The 23,293-nt window shown below is 41.7% G+C and overlaps 1 protein-coding gene across 3 annotated transcripts in view; it reads right to left on the bottom strand.

Moving 5' to 3' along the window:
- Positions 1 to 16,458, bottom strand: part of LOC308099858 (receptor-type tyrosine-protein phosphatase epsilon-like) — a 33,391-nt gene extending 16,933 nt beyond the window's left edge. Inside the window, exons 1-3 of one of the 3 annotated variants that reach the window (XM_080448685.1) lie at positions 16,267 to 16,458; positions 6,311 to 6,555; positions 3,095 to 3,223 (exon numbers count right to left, since the gene is read on the bottom strand). The gene's annotated coding sequence lies outside the window, so the exon portion shown is untranslated. Of the gene's footprint in view, positions 1 to 3,094; positions 3,224 to 6,310; positions 6,556 to 16,262 lie in introns of all 3 variants that reach the window. The other 2 variants (XM_080448684.1, XM_080448683.1) reach the window with 2 other exon arrangements.
- Between the last annotated feature and the right edge of the window lie 6,835 nt (positions 16,459 to 23,293).

Raw genomic sequence — 23,293 nt, 5'->3', positions numbered from 1 at the left:
GCCTAAGTGCCTTTGATGGAATAAATGAGAGTAGTGAGACTGGAGTGCCCTAATTTATCTTCTGTTCTAAGTCCCCTTGACTCATATCAGAGCCCACTAGATTGAACGGAATAATTCATGTGGTCAATTTAGCTCCTCTAGAAATGGGTCATCTGGAGGGTTGAGAGACATTCTTTCCCACACAACCCTGCAGGGTTTCACATAATCATATCTCTCTAAAGTCTTTCCAGGAGCGAGTACTGTAACCCTAAACCCCAACCACCTGCCCACCCCCACTAACCCAGATGTTTAAAGGACCATACCGGTGGTCTGGCATGTTTAGCCCACTGGCTATGACTCAGGGTATACTTGACATTACTGCCGACCACTTACCAAAGCATTCCGCCGTTTGTTGATATAGGAATAATTACCAGATTTCTCTATTTTTAAAGGCGTGGCTCTGTAGGACGCAGAGCCGTCTAGATGAGGGTCTGTACTGTACCTCCATGCGATGTTTCTCACTTAATTATACAATGGAAGCCAATGGGGATCAAATCAGGCTGAAACCTTGCCCAAAGTAATACATCATAGATATCATAGACTGCCCACATGAAGTCTGATGTCCACATGGGAGCCATGCCTTTATTAGACCAAGACTTGTTTAAATTAAAACTGTGTGGGTGATGAACCCATCTTAAAATTATCTGCCTCTCTAGAGGTCATTTCATTTGTCAAGGATTATTTTTAGCTAGACTTTTCAAACCAATCCACACTTTCAACTGCCTTACACTCAACAATAATGTACTGTAACTTTGAAAATGATGATAAAAGTGCCATACATTTGTTTCAATGTGTTGGATTTAGGATGGGAAAAATCCTTATGACTAAATTGGGAGAAAAAGGAAAATAGGAAGAGGGAAAGAAAGTACTGTATGTTGCAACCAATAAATTCTTACTAGTTTATGAATAAGGAGCTGTGGAAATGGCACACTACACCATCCTATTTATCTTCACAAGTTCATATTAACGAAACATTGAACCGAAAAAAATATTCGAATTCTGTCATCTACTCGCTCTCATTCCATGGAAAAACTGATGTAGTTTCTTTGTCCACAAAACACACAAGGAGTTTGCCAGCAAAACTTTGTAGCAGCTTTCTCCAAACAAGCCAATGGTGGCAAGTCCTTAGAGTTCTTTTCTACTCCTCAGTGCAAAGACTTGGATTATGCTACACAATCTCTATGGAGTCATTCTTTGCCAATGTGTTTGCTCTATTTGGACTTGTCACGGTTGCCTTGAGTTGTTGGCTTCAACTACCTCACTAGGGTGAGTATGTAATGACAGAATTTAAACATTTGGGCGAACCTACCCCTTTAAACCATTAAAACCGGGAAAGCATCTGTGTCACTTTGGATTATGACCACTTTAAAACATTATTTTAAACTTGGACTATTCAAAAATAGCAGATATACAAGCTCATAGCGCGTCACTTCGTGCCGCGCTACGAGCTTGTAGATCTGCTATTTTTGAAAGATCGTGAAGGTTTGTGCAAATCTTTGAATATATATGTTATTTTAAAGCGAACATTTTTAACTCAAATCTTTACTTCTGGGGGTCCCTGGAACTAAATATTTTGAGATGATGGTCGGCGGCCAGATGCGTATAATTTTGGCCGACGACATGAAAAACTTTGAGCACCACTGATATAGCAACATATTTTTTTTTTAGAAAACTGTTAGGATTTAGAAGACATTGTAGAATCGGCCTCAGGTCTTAATGGGTTAGCCTCTTGACACAGAACACACACACACACACACACCCCCCCACACACACACAACCGTTTTGTCAATCCCCCATTTCTTTTCTCACCTTGCATGTATGCATGCCTGCACATAATTTCCACAGCTAAAGGGCACATGCCACATATGTGCCACACTGTGCTGAAGGAGCCAACTATCTCCCCAGTGTTAACAAGCTGACAGCGTCGACACCTGTTCCCCACAACACCCCACTGGGCAAATTACATTCGATCACACCGACCCATCCTACGGCTCCATGCTGCAGCGCATGCTGTGAGTACGGGTCACTGGAGAGGTTAGAGCGTGTCTGTCATCCCCAGGCAGCTTTACATAGCCAACAATGGAATGGAACTGATACATATATGAATATTTCGGTAGAACTGTCCAGTCCACTCGACTGAATAACTCAAGTAGGCTTTGATTATTCAAAAGAAGACTGTGACGTCTGAATAGATGTGTGACATTGTCATCAGCTTTTTATTTAAATGATTAACTCCAGTCAGTGAGCCCTGCCTTTCTGATAGTACATACATTAAAGGAGTAGTTCACCCAAAAAGTGACTTATCAATTACACACCCCATGAAGCATTGAATTCATGGATTTATTTATTTTTTTGTCGCATTCCTAAGCCAATTTTTTACTGACCGTTTGCATCTCTGGTAGGAGACACAAAGAGTCTACTTTGTGTCTCCTACCGGATACATTAGCATCTTTCCGCCGGTAATCAAATTATTGGCTTAGGAATGCGACAAAAACCAAAGAAAATCCATGATTTCATGGGGTGTGCTATTGATAGAAAATAAGTCATTTTTTGGGTGAACTACTCCTTTAACAATAATGCCTTTGGGGGTGCCGATGACCAAGTGGTTAAGGCAAGTACCACATAGGCTTTGATGCCTGACAGCGTGTCCCGGGTTTGATTTCCGAGCCCGGCTGCGGGTTTTGCTGCATGTCACTCCCTGACTCTCTCCCCGTTTCCATGTCTCTCTACTACTGTCCTATCGTATAATTACCTTCGCAGCACCCCACATGTCATGAAAGCGTAGAGTGACTTCAATTATGTTATATCACTGGCATAGGGCATGCAGTGCAGTGTCAAACGATATATTATATTATATTATACGCTACAACTAGGCTAGTTGAAGCTCAAAGGCAATGTTAATATTTGACACAGTATAGTGAGTACTGCTCAGAACCAATAAGCATTCCTTTTCTCAGAAAATAAGTAATTTGAAGAACTGAACCTGACTGTGCATAAAATACATGGTTGGGTGATAAAAGGAAAGTACAGTACAATATAGATATAGCATAAATACCATGTTAAGCCCCTGGGTCATTCAGTGATGAATGAAGTTCTCAAGTCCCCAAAGCTCATAGCATCCTAAGAAGGAGCTGTTCCGCTTCGTTTCAATATCTCCCTCCCCATAGGGTCTCACAAAGAAAACCTAAACCAGTGAGAGAGACAAGAGAAAAGAAATAATACCGCCACTCATAGAAATTCAACCCTTTCCTTTCGGCAGAACTGTAGTCTGTGTCCATTCATCTCTATCATTAATTCAAGCCAACTGTGCAGCAGAAGGTACAGTTATGTATTATCTATTTCCAACTGGGAAAAGTCAAAGGGTCTGCTGGGAGCAGGCTGAGAGGTTTTCCCTGTGCTTGCGGTCAGGTGAGAGTCTTCATTTATACATCATTCTATCCGGAGTTCCGGACACAGTCAAAACATTGGTAATCGGTGGTCTAGGACTCTCCAAAATCGCACCCGGCATCAGACACAAAAATCGAGCATCGATCTGGCTCTAATTACATTCTATCCTGACATACAGTATTCCTCTTAAGCCCTAAGACTCTGCGAGAGAAGCTACAATAGAAACTCACAATGACAAACAATCTTCCACTTTCAATGATCTCAGACAAAAATGTATGAAACAATAATGTGTATTTAGCAATGTGCACTTGGTATAGCACTGTAGATTAAATAATATAACAATAATATTTTTTGATAATATAAAATTTAACCCACGATTTTGCAACCCCATTCTTTTCACCCAGTGCCAATTGTCTAAGTAATCCTGGGTGTTACACTCCCTCTTCCAGCCTAAGGAGAGCCCAGAGCCGAGCTCATGCCTCCTTCAATGCATGAGACAAGCCTTCTTATCACCCGATGGGGGGGGTTTCCCCGGTTGGACGTAGCCCGTGGAAGGAACACGTTATTCCAACCAGTTCCTTTCCCCTCCATCAGGCCCCCCTGGTCAGCCCCGGCTGACCAGGGGGAGGCACTGTCCATTTTATCGCAAATGTTAAAAGACCATACCACCTTCAATACATGTCATTTTCTATTCACAGCTTTAGTCATACAATAAACTGTACTTTTTCATGTTAATAGCTTTATATTTTGATCATTTATTTCATTTTTGCCAATAATTACGTAATAATAATGCCAAAATAGGGATGCAAGAGCATCTAAGCATTTTGATTGATTCACCCATCAAAAAACCCTATCCACGAAGTAGCAAGTTCACTCTCCTGGGCGTGATGTGCATAACAGAGATGTTAGCCATGTCCCAAAGCAGACTTCACACCTCTCACAGCCACCCACTTTATGTCTGAGAAATGCTGAGAATCTGCTGATGCGCACTGTCATTCTCTTTTGAGCTGAGCACACTAGTTACCTTGTTTCTTGCTAAAATCAGACTTCTCAAGGGAGGAAAATAAAATGACCTAGCTTAGCCTTTGTCTTGAATGAGAGCAACTGTGGTTCAGCAAGAGGTGAGAGAAATGATGTAGGCATGAAAGGGCAATCGGGCAGGTATCTAGATGTTAGATTGCCTATCTCAGGCAAGTCTTACTCTTTGCAGGTTGATTTTCATACCATGCTGATGACTGGTTGGCTCGTATGTGTGCATATGTCTGATAAATGCAGAACATTAAATGTGGAACGTGCATATACAGTACTGTACAGCACTCAACAACTTAGGCTACAGTAGAATATACACTTATGCACACACACACACACACACACACACACACACACACACACACACACACACACACACACACACACACACACACACACACACACACACACACACACACACACACACACACACACACACACACACACACACACACACACACACACACACACAGTATGTATTTTGATGTGGCAGTCTTTATGTCCAAGACAAATTTCCCTAGGGACAAATAAGGTAATCTTGAATCTTTTTAATAAATGGTGCCATAAAGATGTTAGATTGCCTATCTCAGGCGAGTCTTAGTCTTTGCAAGTTGATTTTCATACCATGCTAAAATGATTGGAATTCAATGGCTTCCTTGAAAATCAAAAAGCACCGTAAGCATTGACAAATGGTCGGCAATAATGACAAGTGTTCCGTGAGTCGTAGCCAATGGGCCAAACCAGCATGATCCTTCAATGACGCATGATGTGCAAATACAAATAGGCCTGGCTGTCTGACATGACCCTGCTCTACAACTCACTGTGATGGAATGGGCATGCATTTTAAAAATGGCATGAGACATTGTCCTCAGTAAATGTACGGATGAAAAATTACCTCACTGAGAACACTGAAGATACTGGACTGGTTCTGTTTGAATGGCTGTTTCTGAACCTCACCAGAACCATTTAGAAAGAAATACTGGTATGGCATTTCCTTTTGTTGTTCGCCTACTTCTGAAAGGTTTTGGAACCGGTGTCAAGAGTTTGACGTGAAAAATATACCTATCAAATGGATAGTCGCATCCTTTCTAGTCTCAGTTTCAGCGCAAATCAATACGGCCTCAAAGACCCATTCCATTTTGGCCATGGTGCAGGATGGATGACATCTCGTAGAAAAAAAGGGCTGTTTGTTTACAAGGAGAGACAGAGAACAAAGACAAAGGGGTTGAAACAGCCACCACTTCAGCTGTCGACCTCTGAGGAAGAGGGTAGAACTGTAGTGTAGTCAGTAATGTGAGGGAGAGAGGGAAAGATTAAAGAACACATGAGATGAGAGGAGAGGAGTAGGGCTGAAGGAGAAAAACGCCTGGATTCAGGAGATATCAGTCATAATGGGAAATATCCTTTAGTTGTACATAGAGAAAAAAGGATGAGGCCTTTCTGTTAAATTGTTGCTATATTCTCAAATAGAGCTCTCTGTATTTCCCTCTGTATGCAGGCTGGACTACGTCTGTAGTGGAACAGTGATACGTTTTCGCATACATGCTACTAACATTAAGCCTCTTAAAGTAGAGATATAAAGAACTACTGTATCTTAATAATCTCATTCTACTAACCCCGTTCACTTCTCTCTATAATCACTGAATCTGGCACATGGCTAAGGTCAAAAGAATCAATCTGGAGAGATTATTTTGGAATCCAATTACTCCCATCTCAGAGGGGAGATGGTGAACATACTGGATCATTTCCCATTAATGGATTTAATTTCAATTGATGCCTGGGATTGATTCGGTCAGATGAAATCGAACTGGGCCGTGGTCAGGAGTGGGGTGGGGTTGTTAATAAATGGACTTACCGTTCCAAACAAAACCAAGCAGATCCGATATCAGTCGACCTGTCAGTCCATAGCAGCCTATAAGTCCCAGTTCCTTTACTGGTTGGGCTCACTGGGGTTCTCCACGCTCCACCCAGCCCCTATGCACATCCTCTCTACGGCATTGAAACAGTACTGGATGTAGAGAAGCTTGTATTCTTCTCCTTCGCCAGGAAACGTGGATCTGGTGTCTGAAGATCTGTGTGGTCTTCAAAATGAGATGCCACCTGGAAGATTAAGTAAAAGACAAATGGGTTAGAATACATACCAGCCAAAGTTTAATCAAAACCAGCCGCAAGGGATGTAATACATGTGTTGTGTTGTTTTGTTTTGTTTTAAGCAAGGCAGATTTTTCCCTGACTCACTGTTTGGGGCCAACTACAGAGACCAGTCTCTGGAAAAGAGCACAACAGATACTGGATGGAGTGGGAGTCTGCATCTGTGCACAATATGGGACTTTGCACTGCTCATGCAGGAGAGCGAGAGAGAGAGAGAGAGAGAGAGAGAGAGAGAGCGCTCTGTGAGCAAGATTTGTTATAACCTACTCTGTGGTGAACCAAATTAAGAAAACAGCTTGTAAGCTATTTATTTCCCTGCATACAAAGAAAAACATCTTACCAATTAGACAATGTTTCCCTAGCAGTCTCTGACATACACAGCTTGGACACACGCCCTGTGGGTGCGCACACACACACAGGCAGGCAGGCACACACACACGCAGGCCTGCATGCGCACACACACACACACAGGCCTGCACACACGCACGCAGGCTAACACACGCAGGAACACACACACACACACACACACACACACACACACACACACCTTGTTTTCAAAAGAAAGTCAGATGATCAAATCAACATCATCAAAGCGAATAATGTTCAAAAACAAATCAAAATATAAATCAGTGTGTTCCCATGAATCTGGGTACACTAAACACGGCCCGTGGATGAAGTAGAGCCCCCTCGTCTCAACACAGTCTAGACAAAGCCTTTACTGTGGAGTCATTCTGTTGCCCTGCTTGTGTCTGAGAAAGAAAGCATGCCTCTTAGCGCCCACTCACTCCCCCACTCTCCCACGGTGCCTCTGCCCACAGGTGCGAGACACAAAGCCATATTGTTAGCACAGTTTGGCCACTGTAACACAACAAGAGCAGAAAGCAGAGGAGAGGTGAGTCAGTCACTGAGCCCAGCTGGACAAGCTCACTCGGCTGGAGTTGTGGCAAAGAAAACTGGTCACTGAGAATCAACAACCTGAGGAGAGCTTTCTCCTCCACTCCCTAGTGTACCTGTAAACAAATGCTACAAATCAACTTTAGTGTCCCTTTACAGATATTTAGTGCCATAACCTAAGCTTAATGATCTAAGCTGAACTAAGCTGTTTTTATTTATCTTGTTTTTAACTTTTACTCTTACCTGTTACTCTCCTGTCTTTCAACCTTGTTACTGTTGCCGCTATGACACCTGAATCACAAGGATTAAATAAAGGTTTGTCTCGTCTTGTCTTGTCCTATCTTAGAGCTGTTAACCAATAGGGGGTATGCTTGAATTAGGCATTATTGAATATTTACGAATTTGTGGGAACTGGGAATGAAGCAAAAGAATATACTGTAATTAATGAATCGAAGTGTGTGTGTGTCATTATAGAACATAAATATGCCCTCCAGATGTAGATCTAAGACTATGTTACAAACAAATGACTATATCTATTTTTTTATTAGTCTATGCAGTACACACATAAAAAGTCACTTTTATCAACCATATTCAAATATATGACTGATGTCACTTCTTAGCAAGCCAGAATGTCTATCTATAATCTATCTACAAACAGTGTCTGCATTTAAAGCCAAACCGCAGGAAGTGACATACAGCTGAAAAACACTTATTAATAAGTATAACTACAATATTTCTCCTCTTCTGGTATGCAGTCAAATATGATTCTACTAGTGTAACAAACAAATGAGGATTGTAGATGCCTTATAATATGTTGATAATACTACAGAGAAATTCTGCTTTTTAGTGCACTTTTTAGTGCATATTCTATATATCCGGTTGCTAAATTATTCTCCCTTCTAACAGGTTTACCTTTAATTGTCTTTTCTCAAACCTGTACTATCACTAGTGTTAATTAAACTCAAGAGTGTTAAGTGTTGAGTGTTGAGTGTTGCATTTGTACACTCTCCGAGTTACAAATGCATAAGTTAACACTGAGGATTTGACTGTGTATATGCTTAAATAGATCAAGTTGAAGCCATGGAGGCCATGCAAACACTAATTCCATTCCATAATCTGCCAGTCAAGGATGAATCACAGTCTATCTAGACAGAAATCGCCACGCCAGCGTTGACCTCTTGATTTGCGGAGGGAGGCATTTCATTATTGCATTTCATTTTTCAGTTTCCAGGTGGAATTCGACGACATCTGATACTGATGCTGTTATTTAAAGAGATGGAAGCTGTTACAAGGTTAGATTAAGTTCAGTCAGCATGCGGCGGAAAGATGACATTCATAATAAATATTTCATTATTAATGATAAGTATGGAAAATATACAAACTAGGCTATATATTTTTTTCAGTGGCATAATAACATTCCCTATAAAAAGGCTGTGCTTAAGGATAATACAACTGAAAGAATATAAAACTGGGTTAAGTTTCTCATATTTCACCTCTGGGAAACTATCATGGTTTAAATAGAGTATTTTTCTGCTTTGGGCTGAGATGATTGAATCAAAATGAAAAGGTTTAATGCAGACAGTTTGCAGGCACACACTTCCTACTGTGCCTCTCTACTAACCATTGACTAAAAAGGAAGACATGTGCCAGCCATTAAAGTTTCATTGGAGTATAGTCATTTTCCAGCACCCTGTGGCTAAATAATTAATTTATACCCAAATATGCCACACTGAGGAAACTACTGTAGCATGCTTGCACACTAGTTAAAGGCTCTTTTCATTATGCTGTAAAGAATATAATGACACTATATGGGATTATAAGTCTTTGAAAGTCATTCTAAATGCATGGGCTTCGTGAATCCTGAATTTGAGTTAATTTATATTCAAACGAATTGTCTCATCTTTAGAGATCATATCATATAGTGCAGTAATATAGGTTCAGTGGGTCCAGTAAATATAATATGTAGTGAATGTAATACAGTACGTTAGCTATTCATGCTAGTCATATGAAGTTTTCATGATGTACCGAATATTAATCACTTGAGTGAGATACTGTACATCTGTGTTTTGATTTGCAGTGGAGTTAAGTAGCCTACAGTAGGTTTTTAAATAGGACAAATGTATGATCCTTATTATTGCGAGTAAATCGGAATACAAAACATTGTTCATGTCATCCTTGTTCTTGACTGTCCTGTCTTTTGTCATTGTACTGGTACAATGAGTTTAGCAGCCTTCCAGCAATGTTTGATGCAGCAGCACAGGACATAATAAAAACGAAACAGATTAAAAAAAGAATTATTTACATGTGCGTAAATAAAAATAAATAATGGCATTGTTTACTGAGGCTACAGTACAGTACAGCACATTATTGCCCTTAAAATCAGGAATCATTGCACCAAAAGGAGTATTGCACAACAGGGGATACCTGATATCAAAGGTGGTAAAGTGCTGAGTGTTGCATGGGGGTGTGGTTTGAGTAGTCTTTGGTGCTGCCAGAGAAAGAGATTGCTGCAGATGTCGTCAACACCTGGAAGTTAACTCTTTCACTGACAGATATAAATAAATAAATAAATCACCCACTGCCAGCGATTTTGTTTACCTTTTCAACTAGTCACAGAATATTTATATCCAGTATGATCGACCCCCCGACGGTTGTTAAACACGGAGGGTTTCACTGTGCTTCCGCGAGAAAATAATAATAATAATAATAATCGCGACCCCTCGTTTGCTTGTTACAGGCCATTGAATATACAGTAGCATGTCTCGTCAATAAAATGAGAAAAAAAGATACAGCCATTTCCCCAAATACGCTAAGCAGGAAGTTAATGGAGATCTTTTGATCATGTGATCTCCTGGATCTGTGTGACTTGAGGATGAAAATGGTCACTCGTGTGTTATAGAAAAGCGCCATCTGGTGGAAAACCACTGAAAACGTAAAAGTCGTCTTTGGCAGTCTGGGCCTTTGGAGAAAAAGAAGTTGTAAATGTCGTCCTTGGCAGTGAATGAGTTAATTGTGATCCGGTGCTTTGTTGGTCAGTTTTGACTACCCGTTGAAGTGCTTTGTGGTCAGTGGTGTGGTATTATATAAAAAGAGATTTGATAGAAGTTATCTTTTTTTTTGTTTATTGTATACTGACAATAAATAAAAAAAATCTACCTCCTGGGCCACTGCTGCGTGTGTGAATGTTAATGTCTCCAGATCGGCTAAAAGGCATTGACAGCGCAATATAGGATGTGGGTGTATGAGCAGAGTTTAAACCTCAACTTTACTCCAGTGATCTCCACCCTTGAGTTTGAGGGCACTGGAAAATGACACTTCTGGGCCACAGCTTAGGCGGGACCGAGGACCAGAGAGCATAATCATTGCAATTACAACTCCACCACTCCTCCGGCTCCTACTGCAGCATAACACAGGGTACAAAAAGAAAATGATCAGAGATCATGTTCCTTTTGCCAGGATTCTGTTTACAATGTAAACAGAACTTTTGTGTCAATTTTACAGGGTATAAAACACACAAGATTATAAAATAAGCAAACAAAAAAAAACAGACAGCTAGATAGTACACATAGTCGCACTTTATATACTGTACATACATCATCTTCCATATTTTGCAGAATGATGTATACAGAACGACTAGAGTGAGATAATTCAGACCGCTGTGATGTTTCTCTGTAACATTTTAAACCTAGTGTCCCTTGGCTAATAAATATCCTATATTAAAATTGGCTAATGGGAGGGCCAGCGGGACTATGACTCAGACATAACCATATATAGAGGCCATCCGGCAGCACATCACACTATGACTCAGACATAACCATATATAGAGGCCGGCCAGCGGCCCGTCACTATGACATAACCCAGTCACATAACCCTGTCACATGCCCATACTACAGTATATGGGCATGTACTGATAACATCATGGATCTCCATATATGGCCAAAAAGGGACAAGGTATGACAGATACAGAGATCTCTATAATATGCCCATATCGGTCGGATCGATCGATGTGAAAGCATCTAGATCGACTATTTTCGTCGCAAATCTTTGGTCTGAACTACCAACTAGGGGTGCAACAGTTAATTGATTATCGATAATAACATTATAATCAATACTTTAGTAAAAACAAATTGATTCCCTATTTTGGGCATGTCATTATAGGCGAACAGTTTAAAAAAAACTTTTCTATTAATCTACAAGCTTCATTGGCTGTCTTCCCCTATTTTTGCACAACATCATTGTGCCATGAAGTATAAAATAATGCTAAAGTAGTTCATCGATTTGTTGATATATTTTTTTATTATGTAAAAATAAAAAAACAAAGCGTGCTTAATTATCGATTAATTGAAGAAGTAATCGATAGAATAATCGATAGTTGCAGCCCGAGTACCAACCCAACTGGGAGTTGCTTGTTGCAGCTGGGCTCCCTCACCATCTCCCCACCATGAGCTCAAACGGCCCTTTGTGTCACAGAGTGCAGTTGTGCTCATTAAAATGTCCAGTCACTTCCTTCTCTCACCATCATAGACTCTCAGTGTTGTGACAACATATTCTGTGTACTTCCTCTCCTCACAGCAAGTAACACCACAAGATAAGCTGTGGTAGGCTGTTGAAACAGTTAGCCAATACAGGAAGCTAAGGAGCTCTCAATAGACATATCAGAGAGTTGCTGCACAATTCATTGAAAAATAATTGAAGATCTTGGTTTTATATTACACAATTATGTAATCATGAAACTTTGTGATGAATTCAAACAAATGATTTTGTCAACTGTTGCTCACATACCAGATATGCTATTAATGAAAGTGAGTTTTTCCCCCCACAAAAATAAAATCACAATTGCCAATATTAATCATAATTAATAATCATGATTAACATATTGAACATGTTTTCGGGATTATCATTTTAGCCGTAATCATGCCGCCTTATATCATATGCATAATAACAGAGCAGAAACAATGTGCTGTTGCGTGAAATGTGAGCCCCATTCAGCCAACCATCAAAGGAGCACAGGCTCCTCAAATGGCTTTCCCACACATTTCATCATCAAGATTAAAAGGAATCTTTGTAGTTGGCAGGTCATTCCCTTCACACCACTCTCACTGCAGAGACACAGCACTGGAGCAGGCTTATCAGTTTATCCTGTGGTGACAAATGGCTTGTATAACTTGACACAGTGTTTAACACTTCTGTGTGCCATGATTGCTACCCAAACAAAAACAATGTGCGGCCTCAGTCCCTTCTTCATCTCCAGCTAACACAAATGAGCAAATGTTTAGAGGCATTGGACATCATATTTCCTTGGCATGTGCACATATATACAATCTACGTAAACGTACACTCTCCCCAATAACACAGAATGTCCCTAAATGACAATGGTAAAACATGGAAAGCCTCATATATTAATAACAGGCAGCTAGCTAGTATGCAATGACAACATAAAAATAATTTACAATAGGGTTATCATTTTAACCATGATTATACAGAAACTCTGGCCCAGATCATCCACATTGACAACAATCATCATTTTGCACTGTGTGAGGGCTGAATGTGCAAATGATAACCATGACGGCAGTTAAGATAATCAAATGCGCAAAGATCAAGAACCAGGAACACAAGACGTTTGTTAGTATTTTACTCTATTAAGCCATTTTGTTCTACCAACTACGTCATTCAAAGGTTAACTCCTTTCCAAGAGCCACTGCAAAGATTTAAATGAAAGCCCTCTTGTCCAAAGCCAGGATAATGATGATGGAGAAGGCATCAAGATTAGCAAAACACTACGATGCGATGTAAACCACTTAAGCCCTATATACTTTGTTGTGCGACAAATAGCGAAAAATCTACAAGCTCACAACCTGTCGCGATGTGACACATTGTGAACTTGTAGATCTGCTATTTTGACATGCTCAAAATAGGGATGCCAGGGTTAATGTGGTTAACACAGGCTGCACTGTCTCTGGCTGTGAGGAAATTAGATAATACTAGATAACACAATCAGTAGAAATGATAAACAGGTCTTCTCAGTAAGCAAGGAGAGGGGAGAGGTGAAGCAAGGTGAGGAGGGGACAGGAGAGTAAAGAATAGGAGGGGATGGGAAACGAGGGGAGGAGGGTAGAGGACATAGGAGAAGAGACATTGGTTTTTAGTTGGTTTGTGTTCACAGCCATGCCATCATGAAAAGTAAGGTCCCACTGACCTACAGTACAGTACAGCTGATCAGTTGACCCCAACATATGGCACTGATCCTGGAAATGGACTACTCTCCACTTGCATTCCCTCATCTCTCCTCCATTTCTATTCCCCATTCTCTCTCATCATCGCCAATCCCATCTGTGTGTCATGTTTGGTACCCAAACAAAAACCACTTGCTGCCTCACTCCCTCTTCATCTCTAGCTAACACAAACGAACAAATGTATATGCACATCATGTGCATACAGTACACTCTCTATGTAGTATGTACACACTCCCACACATACAGTAAATGACAAGGGGAAACATATAAAGCCACATACTGTATATTAATGACAGGGGGCAGCTGGCATGCAGTGACAACATGGACTACAGTACCTGATGGCACTATTAACTCCTCTAAATTAAATAACTGCAATCTGATAATAGTGCCTGGCAACCTCTGAAATATTCCTGAAACAGATGGCGGTCATTTTAACCCTACAGTATACTTACTTGAGCGTATTCCCAGGAGCTAGTGAGGGCTTTGTTGATCGGATTCCCAAGGGCACTCAATATCTTTGCTAAAAATAGCCGATCTACAGGCTCACCATACGTTGTGAGCTTGTATATGGGCAATTTTTTTCACAGAATGATCGCCCCCCCCCCCCCCTTCAAGTTCAAGTGGTTGTTACATAAAAGTGGATCATCATGCTGACATTTCTTTACAACCACACGCGGCTCACAGCTAACTATCTACATGGCTTTTGAATATTATGATAGGAGAAACACTGATGGGGAAAATGCCCTGCATACATGTACAGTAATACAATAAATGAATAAATAATATGCTGTTCACATAAAGTACTATACTGTATATCTGCTGGGATTTGATTATGTGCAGTACAATACTTACTGTATGATTAAACCAGCAGCAAAATATGATCTGCCATATGAATCGTATCATCTTTGTTTAAGTGCAAGTGTAATTGTGGCTCATGTATAGCTGAGGCACAAACCAGGTCATTGCTATATTATATAGTATTCATGCCATGGCTGGGGTGTTTTGCAATTCTAAAATTAACTTCATGCCTTTTGGGTCATTTAATCAGGGATTGAACTGAATGATAGGTTGTTATGAATGAGGTTATGGTGAATAGGGAACTAGATTTTTTTAAAGTTGTGAAACATACCAGTCGTTACAGTAAAGGCAGGCTGCCTACCCTGACTGCACATCTCTGCACTGAATAGCTCTGCATCAGTTTCACGTTATGGGAACGATTAACATGTCAGTTATTCTATATCGCTGTTCTAATAAGGCTTCAACCTTACTGCACAAACAAAATCCACCGAAACATGATTGTATTCCAACCCGTGTTTCTCTGCTCATAGAAGTAGACCTGCACATCTTGCAGACTGGAGGACAACACTGTCTAGAAGTCATGCTACTAGTGTTGATGATATCTTGTATGTCATTGTATGTATATATTTAAATGTCTTGATGAATTGAATACACAGGACAACAATGGAAACAAGTCCTGAGGGCTTTTTGTGTTTGTGATCCTTTTAGTATCATTGTATAATCATACCACTGTTTGCAAGCTGTTAATAAAGTAATCAATCAATCAATAAATCAATGGGTGGATAGCTATATGCAAACTTTGACAAACCATGGGTTCATTCTGGCCTTACTATAGGCTATATTATGAATTGACTTGCTTCTATTCTGTATAATCACTATTCCCACATCTAGATTAAATACACTGACTGAATACCTATGTGCCAGCTGGCAGCTGCCATATACAGTACAATGCTCGCCCTTTGTTCTGACCTATAGCCTTAAGCACACCTTTAAGGTACACGTGCTGCCTAGAGGAGGCTTCTGGGCCTCATAGTAGCCTGGACGTGCCTGCCTCGTCGTCTCACGTTTTAGGTCTAGACTGATGAAGCCATCATATCCGCAACCAAGTCTTCGGCTTCTCTCTCTCTCTCACACAACTTGATCAACATTTTTTTTGCAAAGAAAACATCTGGGTAGATCTACACTACAACAACTGTTTTAGGTCACAAATAACATAAACAACAACAACAACAACAACATAATTAACATGATGCTCGATGAAGCTGAAGCATCCAGTCATAAGGGGTGTGGATTTGCTCCACTAACCCACATTGACTGTTACAGCCCCCTGTAGAGGCTATGGTTGTGTGTAGGCGATATGGAATGTCTTGCATTCCCGCAACATCATTCCGATAGTCCGAATCCAAGGATACTGTAAAATTACTAAACGAAATCGTTTCTTCCTCAAAACACCTTGCATTCCACTGTACGCAAGCAGGCGAATAATTCGCCTGCTTGCGTACAGTGGAATGCAAGGTGTTTTGAGAACGAGGTTGCTTCATAACGTAGCCTAGAATAAGCGGAGCGCACTCATTACTGCAACCCAGAGCCAACGCAGTGCATCGTAACGTTTAGAAACGTGGTGGAAAATTGTCCCAAAAACACAAAATGTCACGGTAGGCAGTCTATATGAACGCTGTTTTAAAACGTTTATAAGCATGTTGTTGTATACCGTGCGGTAAGCGATCAGACCTACCCTTGGTGCGTCTGAGGTTGATCACTGTCAGCACAAATTCCGATGCCAGCTTCCGATTGCTCGTGAGTTAGGCTATTTTATTACGAGACAGGGGGGGGAAATAATCACATTCTAACTAAATCTGTTGACGTATGATGATGAAGAGTAGATCATGTTCTCTGCTGCCGCAAAGCTCCAAGAGGATGCGATTTCGCTCTCTTGTCTTGGCCGGTGGATGGACCAGTGTTGCCATGTTTTGTGAGAGAGATAAGCAACTTGGGAAACAAGCCCAAAAGAACAACTTAGGCCACATGAGCACCTTTAAACCACTTTTAAACCTATGTGCAAGGCAAGCTTGTAGATCTGCTATTTTCAAAAACCCTTGCAATAAAATGTGGAATATTTGGATTTTTTTAAAAACATTCTAACAACATAAATGCTATTATGCTCCCTGGCACAAAACATTTTAATGGGAATATTTGAGAACCACTGGTTTACTTTTTTTTTTGGCGAAACAAGCCCAAATAAGCACGTAGGCCTACACTTTTGAAACAAGCCCAAAAAATTGCGGAACCCGCAATTACCAATATTTACAACTTAAGCAACTTTACAGAAAAGGAAGTCGCTTATAATAAGCGGACATGGCAACACTGGGATGGACTCGTCTTTAGACAGCCTTCTGCGTTACACACAGACCCTCCCCCGGGTTTAAATCACCATGTATCAGGTGGGCGTTATAACAGTATCTCTCACATTCCGACATCAAACCGGATTGGTCGAGGTCAATGACGCTACTCTGTGAGATCCTGCTTGTTATGTTTTTTATAAAAATGTTCTCCTGTATTTCCTTTCCCTGCAGTGACACTGTGTAAGAATGACATTTAGTGTATGACATTCCCTTGATAGGCCTGCAATAAACATTTCAAATAAATGTTGTTTTCTGATGGGTGGGGGGGGGGGGAGTGGGGGGGGGGGGATCAATGCTGTGTGTGCTTTTCTTGGTAATCATGAATGGTATTTGCCAAACCAAATGTCAGTTTTGAAAGGCCCTCAGAAAAGATAGAAATATAACCTTTAAAAGGGAAAGCCAATAACATACTGTGCGCCTCAACGCTGATAAATGAAAACATATACACTAACAGACAATTGTCTTACGGTCAATTTTTAAAATGCAATTGTAGGCCTACAATAACTGCCAGTAGAGCCATCTTCTGGCAAACACGTTTGTTATGGTCAAAACGATACCCATAGCTAGCTCTGGTGCAAAATGCGTTAGAGCTACAGTACCCCCACCACGGGTGGGCCTGATCAGGTTTAATGCTTATATTATTATTCAATATTGTAGATAGTGAGGATATATAGTAGAGTGGACCTATAATAGCCTACTGAAGCATTATGTCACTAAGCACTAAGTCATAAGTAAAATTGACAGAAAGACCAAAATGTAGGTGCTGCAAGTGATATATATTTTTTTGTGATAGTACTTTGTACTTAGCCTAATCTAGTGTTCAGTAACAGAGCTATCCCTTTAATAAACAGACAATACATTTTCAGATGGGTCAGAATGTCATCCAATCAGGAGAGAGAACCCATTTATCAGTTTCAATGTTGATGTGCAATCATAGAGCTATATTATCAGTTGCAATTGCAATTCCAATTCCACACACACACACACACACACACACACACACACACACACACACACACACACACACACACACACACACACACACACACACACACACACACACACACACACACACACACACACACACAGCGAAGCCAAGTGTCAAGTTTGAGAGCTGGAAGGTCACACCTGACTAGCTTGTTCTTGATTGCTGGAGCCCCTCTGACACTGATCCCTGGGGTTCAGTCTGAACACCTCCCATAATAATAATAATAAAATTGTTGTAATTGTTGCTCTCAATGATGTCCCCATTTTTCTTTATAAAGTGTTTGATCAGGATAGCTTCTTTCATATAGCATGTAAGAAATAAAGGTTTCTGGGTTTGCTCTTATTTTGGTTTGGGGCTGAGCAATTTCCTCCTCTCAAGTGACACTGAAACACTGCATGTCCATTGTCCATAGATTGATTTAGAAAATCCTGATCAAAATCATATACTGTATGCCATGGGTTTTCAACAGGGGGTCAAGAACCCCTTAGGGTCCTCAGAGTTACTACAGGGGGTCTGTCAAATCTTTGTGTGATGTGTGATTTTTTACATTAACCACTTGAACCCCTATTCTGAAGGGAACATTCACTGAAAATAGCAGCTATACAAGCTCACAACACGTTGTGCTGCGATGCGTTGTGAGCTTGTAGATTGGCTATTTTTGGCAAAGAACTTTGGTGTAGAGGGAAAAAAGAGAAGCCCAAATACAGGTATTTACTAAGTATTGAGGGTTTAACACAACACAAATCCAACATATTAACAGAAAAGATCATGTGTAAACAAAAAGATATACATTTACACAACACTGATGATAGTGCTGTCAAACAAGTCTAAGCTATCTATACCCATATACATCACCTTTCCTTGTCTATACATTTTCTCCTGGAAGGTGCAAGCCAAATTCAAGGTTCAAGGTTGTACTTTATTGTTACATCTTGTGTACAAGTAAGAGTAAAACTTATTTTTGTTTGGCTTCCTTCCACCACAGGTGTGTTTTTTAATCATTCTAGCCCACTGAATTAAAGGTCTTTTACATTTTTCAAGTGCTTTGACCTAGAATATTATGCCTTTTTTTTTTCTTGAGTGGAGGTAGAGAGTTGGCTGATACTGAGAACACTCACAGTATCAGCAGACACGGCTCGGTATATATACAGTATGTCAGTATATGGTCAGTCAAACAATACTGAGTGGGGGTGCTAGCACAGGGGGAGAGGAGACCACAGGTTGGAGGCAGAGGCAGGCCAGTGTGCCTCGTTGGCAGTCATTGGCTTGAAAGTGTTGGAGACAGGGGTCAGCACAATGCCCGAAGGGCACACGGCTCTCCGTTGAAAAGGGATAGGTGCAGCAAAGTGGTACCAGGTGGTAAACGGTGCATTTATATAGTGCTTTAATCCAAAACGATTTGCAATGTGCACATTCACACACCGACGGCGGAGGAAACCATGCAAGGTACCAACCTGCTCATCTGGAGCAGTTAAGTGTCTTGCTTGACAAGAACACTTTGACACTAACCTAGGGGGAACCTGTGATTTAACCTTCCGATTCTCAAGCAGCTCCTCTACCACCTGAGCCACTGCGGCCCCTTGTAGCAGCAAGTGAGGTTATAGGAAGGGAAATCGGTGGCTGATTATCTGCTGATGGACATGGGGTAGGGTGCTGGAAAGCAGAGGAAGTGAGACGGATGATGGGACAGAGATGTACATGAAACCTAACAAGGCTATTAAGACACATGGCGAGGACAACACAAAGTGGAGGCACGAACACTGAGGCACATCATGGTCTGGGAGGCAGCATCACTGTAAAGCATAGTGAAAATAGCTGTCTATTTTTACTACTTCTTTAAAGTATTAAAAGGATTAAAGGATATATACTAAAAAAATGGGTCCACGACCCAAAAATTGATCCCGACCAGTGGCGTAACGCAGAATCGCGGGGCCTCCCCGCGGGAGTTTCACGGGTCTAATTCGGGTCTAATTCGGTCTAATTCGGGTCTAATTCGGGTCTAATTCGGTTCTATTTAACCAATATAAATCAACTTTTTTCTTTTTTTTTGCTGTAAAAATATTTGTACCAGCGCAGGCGGGGCCCCCCCTGCTGGTGGCCGCCCCGCACCGCATCGCTTGCTGCCCCTCCGTTACGCCACTGATCCCGACCCATTGTTTGGGAACCACCAATCTGGGAACCCATCGCCAACTGAAAATGAAAAACAGCGCCCTCTGCTGTTTGTTCTATGTCTGTTGGCTCTGGGCGGAAGAAAACGTAACGCTAGTGCTCAGGGAAACCGGGGTTTAGAGGTCTGCCTTCAGCTTTCTCTTCCGGTGGGTGCCACTATGTTTTCATTCCCACTAACAATATTTCTACACGGAACACTAACACCACTTCTCCCAGAGAACATGGATCGTTTTGGTTATAAGCCCACTTGTTTCTATGATGAAAGAGTAAGTTAAAATGTGAATATCTTTCCGTGGTTTTGTCTGCTCCGCGGACGCTATTGTTAAATTAGTTTGGGTTTGTTTCGAGGGGGAAAGATCGACGGACATGTGAATCCCGCCCACTACATTTGATTGGGTAAAGCGCGGCCTACTTCCTGATCTGAATGCGCACAAGTTATGACGAACCTCCCCGACAGATTCCAACGCAGCGCAGAATATGTTCTTGAGAGATTAGGGAACCACTGAGTTAAAATAGCCTACTGGAGTACTTGCTTTTACAAATACTGAAGTATTCAAAAGTACATGCTTTTAAAATTACTTAAAGGGATATTTCACTTTAATTTTTTTATTGGGTAATTTTGTCATCTACTCTTTTTTTTCTACGCTTTTGTGAGTCCCCCAGACAGTTTTTAAGTTGCTTGATTCAGTATTTAGATATTTGATATTAATTTTATCAGACACGCCCCCTTCCTATACAAACCCAGTATAACTCCAAACTCCATTTTTAACATGTTAGATTCATCAAAAACACCCGTCCTTGGTTCTGATGACTCATCCTGCCCTCCTAATACTGAATCTCCTTTAGCACTCTGTCTGCGATATTGTTCTATAAGTGTTAACGGTGTGTGCGGCTCTCTCGCGGGCACATATTTGCACCTTCAGAGCTGCTATTTATATGAGGGGGCTGACCAGTTGAGCGTGCCCCCACACCCGAAGCCCCCACGCTATCGGCGCCTATGTGTCAAGGACCCCCAAATTAATTTTATTAACAATGTATTTGTCCACAGACAAATACATAGTGTTGTTCAAATGTTTGTCATGTCATACGGCAGATGACTCATCATAGACTGGTCATCAAGCACGCTGACAACGGGCACTGCACTATCTCTCTAATTTATCTATAAATTACGCAAATACATGTGTCTGTAGGTGTGTGTTGCCAAGAACCTGAGGGTGTGCAGGTTAGCAACTTCATTGAAATGAATGGGCGGGAATTCCAGGTCCCCACTCTAGATAATATGCAACTATATGGTATGCACTAAGTACTCGGGGACAATGAGTATTGCATAACTGAGGTTCTTGTGTGACCAACGGGTATTGCCCATGCATTTCTAATTTTGGAGACATTGACAATGCCTCTCTGCCAATCACAATGCGAGGTGATGTCACTGCCAATCACAATGCGAGGTGATGTCACTGCCAATATAAGAGTGAGCGAAAGTGTTCAAGCATTGCAGTTTGCAGAGTTTGTTGCAGGTAACAGTATCTCAGTAAAATAATATCAGAAAACTCAAAGTACGCAAACATGCAGATTTTTGTGAAGACCCTCACCGGCAAGACCATCACCCTGGAGGTTGAACCAAGTGACAACATTGAGAATGTCAAAGCCAAGATCCAAGACAAGGAAGGCATTCCCCCTGACCAGCAGAGGCTAATCTTCGCTGGCAAGCAACTGGAAGATGGACGCACTCTTTCTGACTACAACATCCAGAAAGAATCCACCCTCCATCTTGTGCTGCGTCTGAGGGGAGGAATGCAGATCTTCGTCAAGACCCTCACTGGCAAGACCATCACCCTGGAGGTTGAACCAAGTGACAACATTGAGAATGTCAAAGCCAAGATCCAAGACAAGGAAGGCATTCCCCCTGACCAGCAGAGGCTGATCTTCGCTGGCAAGCAACTGGAAGATGGACGCACCCTTTCTGACTACAACATCCAGAAAGAATCCACCCTCCATCTTGTGCTGCGTCTGAGGGGAGGAATGCAGATCTTCGTCAAGACCCTCACTGGCAAGACCATCACCCTGGAGGTTGAGCCAAGTGACAACATTGAGAATGTCAAAGCCAAGATCCAAGACAAGGAAGGCATTCCCCCTGACCAGCAGAGACTGATCTTTGCTGGCAAGCAACTGGAAGACGGACGCACCCTTTCTGACTACAACATCCAGAAAGAATCCACCCTCCATCTTGTGCTGCGTCTGAGGGGAGGAATGCAGATCTTCGTCAAGACCCTCACTGGCAAGACCATCACCCTGGAGGTTGAGCCAAGTGACAACATAGAGAATGTCAAAGCCAAGATCCAAGACAAGGAAGGCATTTCCCCTGACCAGCAGAGGCTGATCTTCGCTGGCAAGCAACTGGAAGATGGACGCACCCTTTCTGACTACAACATCCAGAAAGAATCCACCCTCCATCTTGTGCTGCGTCTGAGGGGAGGAATGCAGATCTTCGTCAAGACCCTCACTGGCAAGACCATCACCCTGGAGGTTGAGCCAAGTGACAACATAGAGAATGTCAAAGCCAAGATCCAAGACAAGGAAGGCATTCCCCCTGACCAGCAGAGACTGATCTTTGCTGGCAAGCAACTGGAAGATGGACGCACCCTTTCTGACTACAACATCCAGAAAGAATCCACCCTCCATCTTGTGCTGCGTCTGAGGGGAGGAATGCAGATATTCGTCAAGACCCTCACTGGCAAGACCATCACCCTGGAGGTTGAACCAAGTGACAACATTGAGAATGTCAAAGCCAAGATCCAAGACAAGGAAGGCATTCCCCCTGACCAGCAGAGACTGATCTTTGCTGGCAAGCAACTGGAAGATGGACGCACCCTTTCTGACTACAACATCCAGAAAGAATCCACCCTCCATCTTGTGCTGCGTCTGAGGGGAGGGCAGTAAATTATTCCATAATCTTAAAGTTTGTCCATTCTCCAACGTGTCCTGCGTCTCAGCATAGGACAATCTTAGGATTCCATATGTTTGTCATACCCTAGGTGGGGTTGGCGAAAGCCTTTCTGTGTGGAGTTTGAATTTTCTCCCCGTGTCCCCTAGGGTAGGTACCCTCACAAAAAACATGCAGTAATCCTGGTCTCTCAATACTGCCTCCCCTGGTCAGCCAGAGGGAGCGGAAAGGATGGATGGGAAAGGAACTGGTTGGAATA

The sequence above is a fragment of the Gymnoscopelus braueri genome, assembly GCF_963280865.1.
Source record: "Gymnoscopelus braueri genome assembly, chromosome: 14".
Classification (NCBI taxonomy): domain Eukaryota; kingdom Metazoa; phylum Chordata; class Actinopteri; order Myctophiformes; family Myctophidae; genus Gymnoscopelus; species Gymnoscopelus braueri.
Note: the sequence above shows the minus strand (reverse complement) of the source record. Positions and strands in the feature narration are given on the sequence as shown.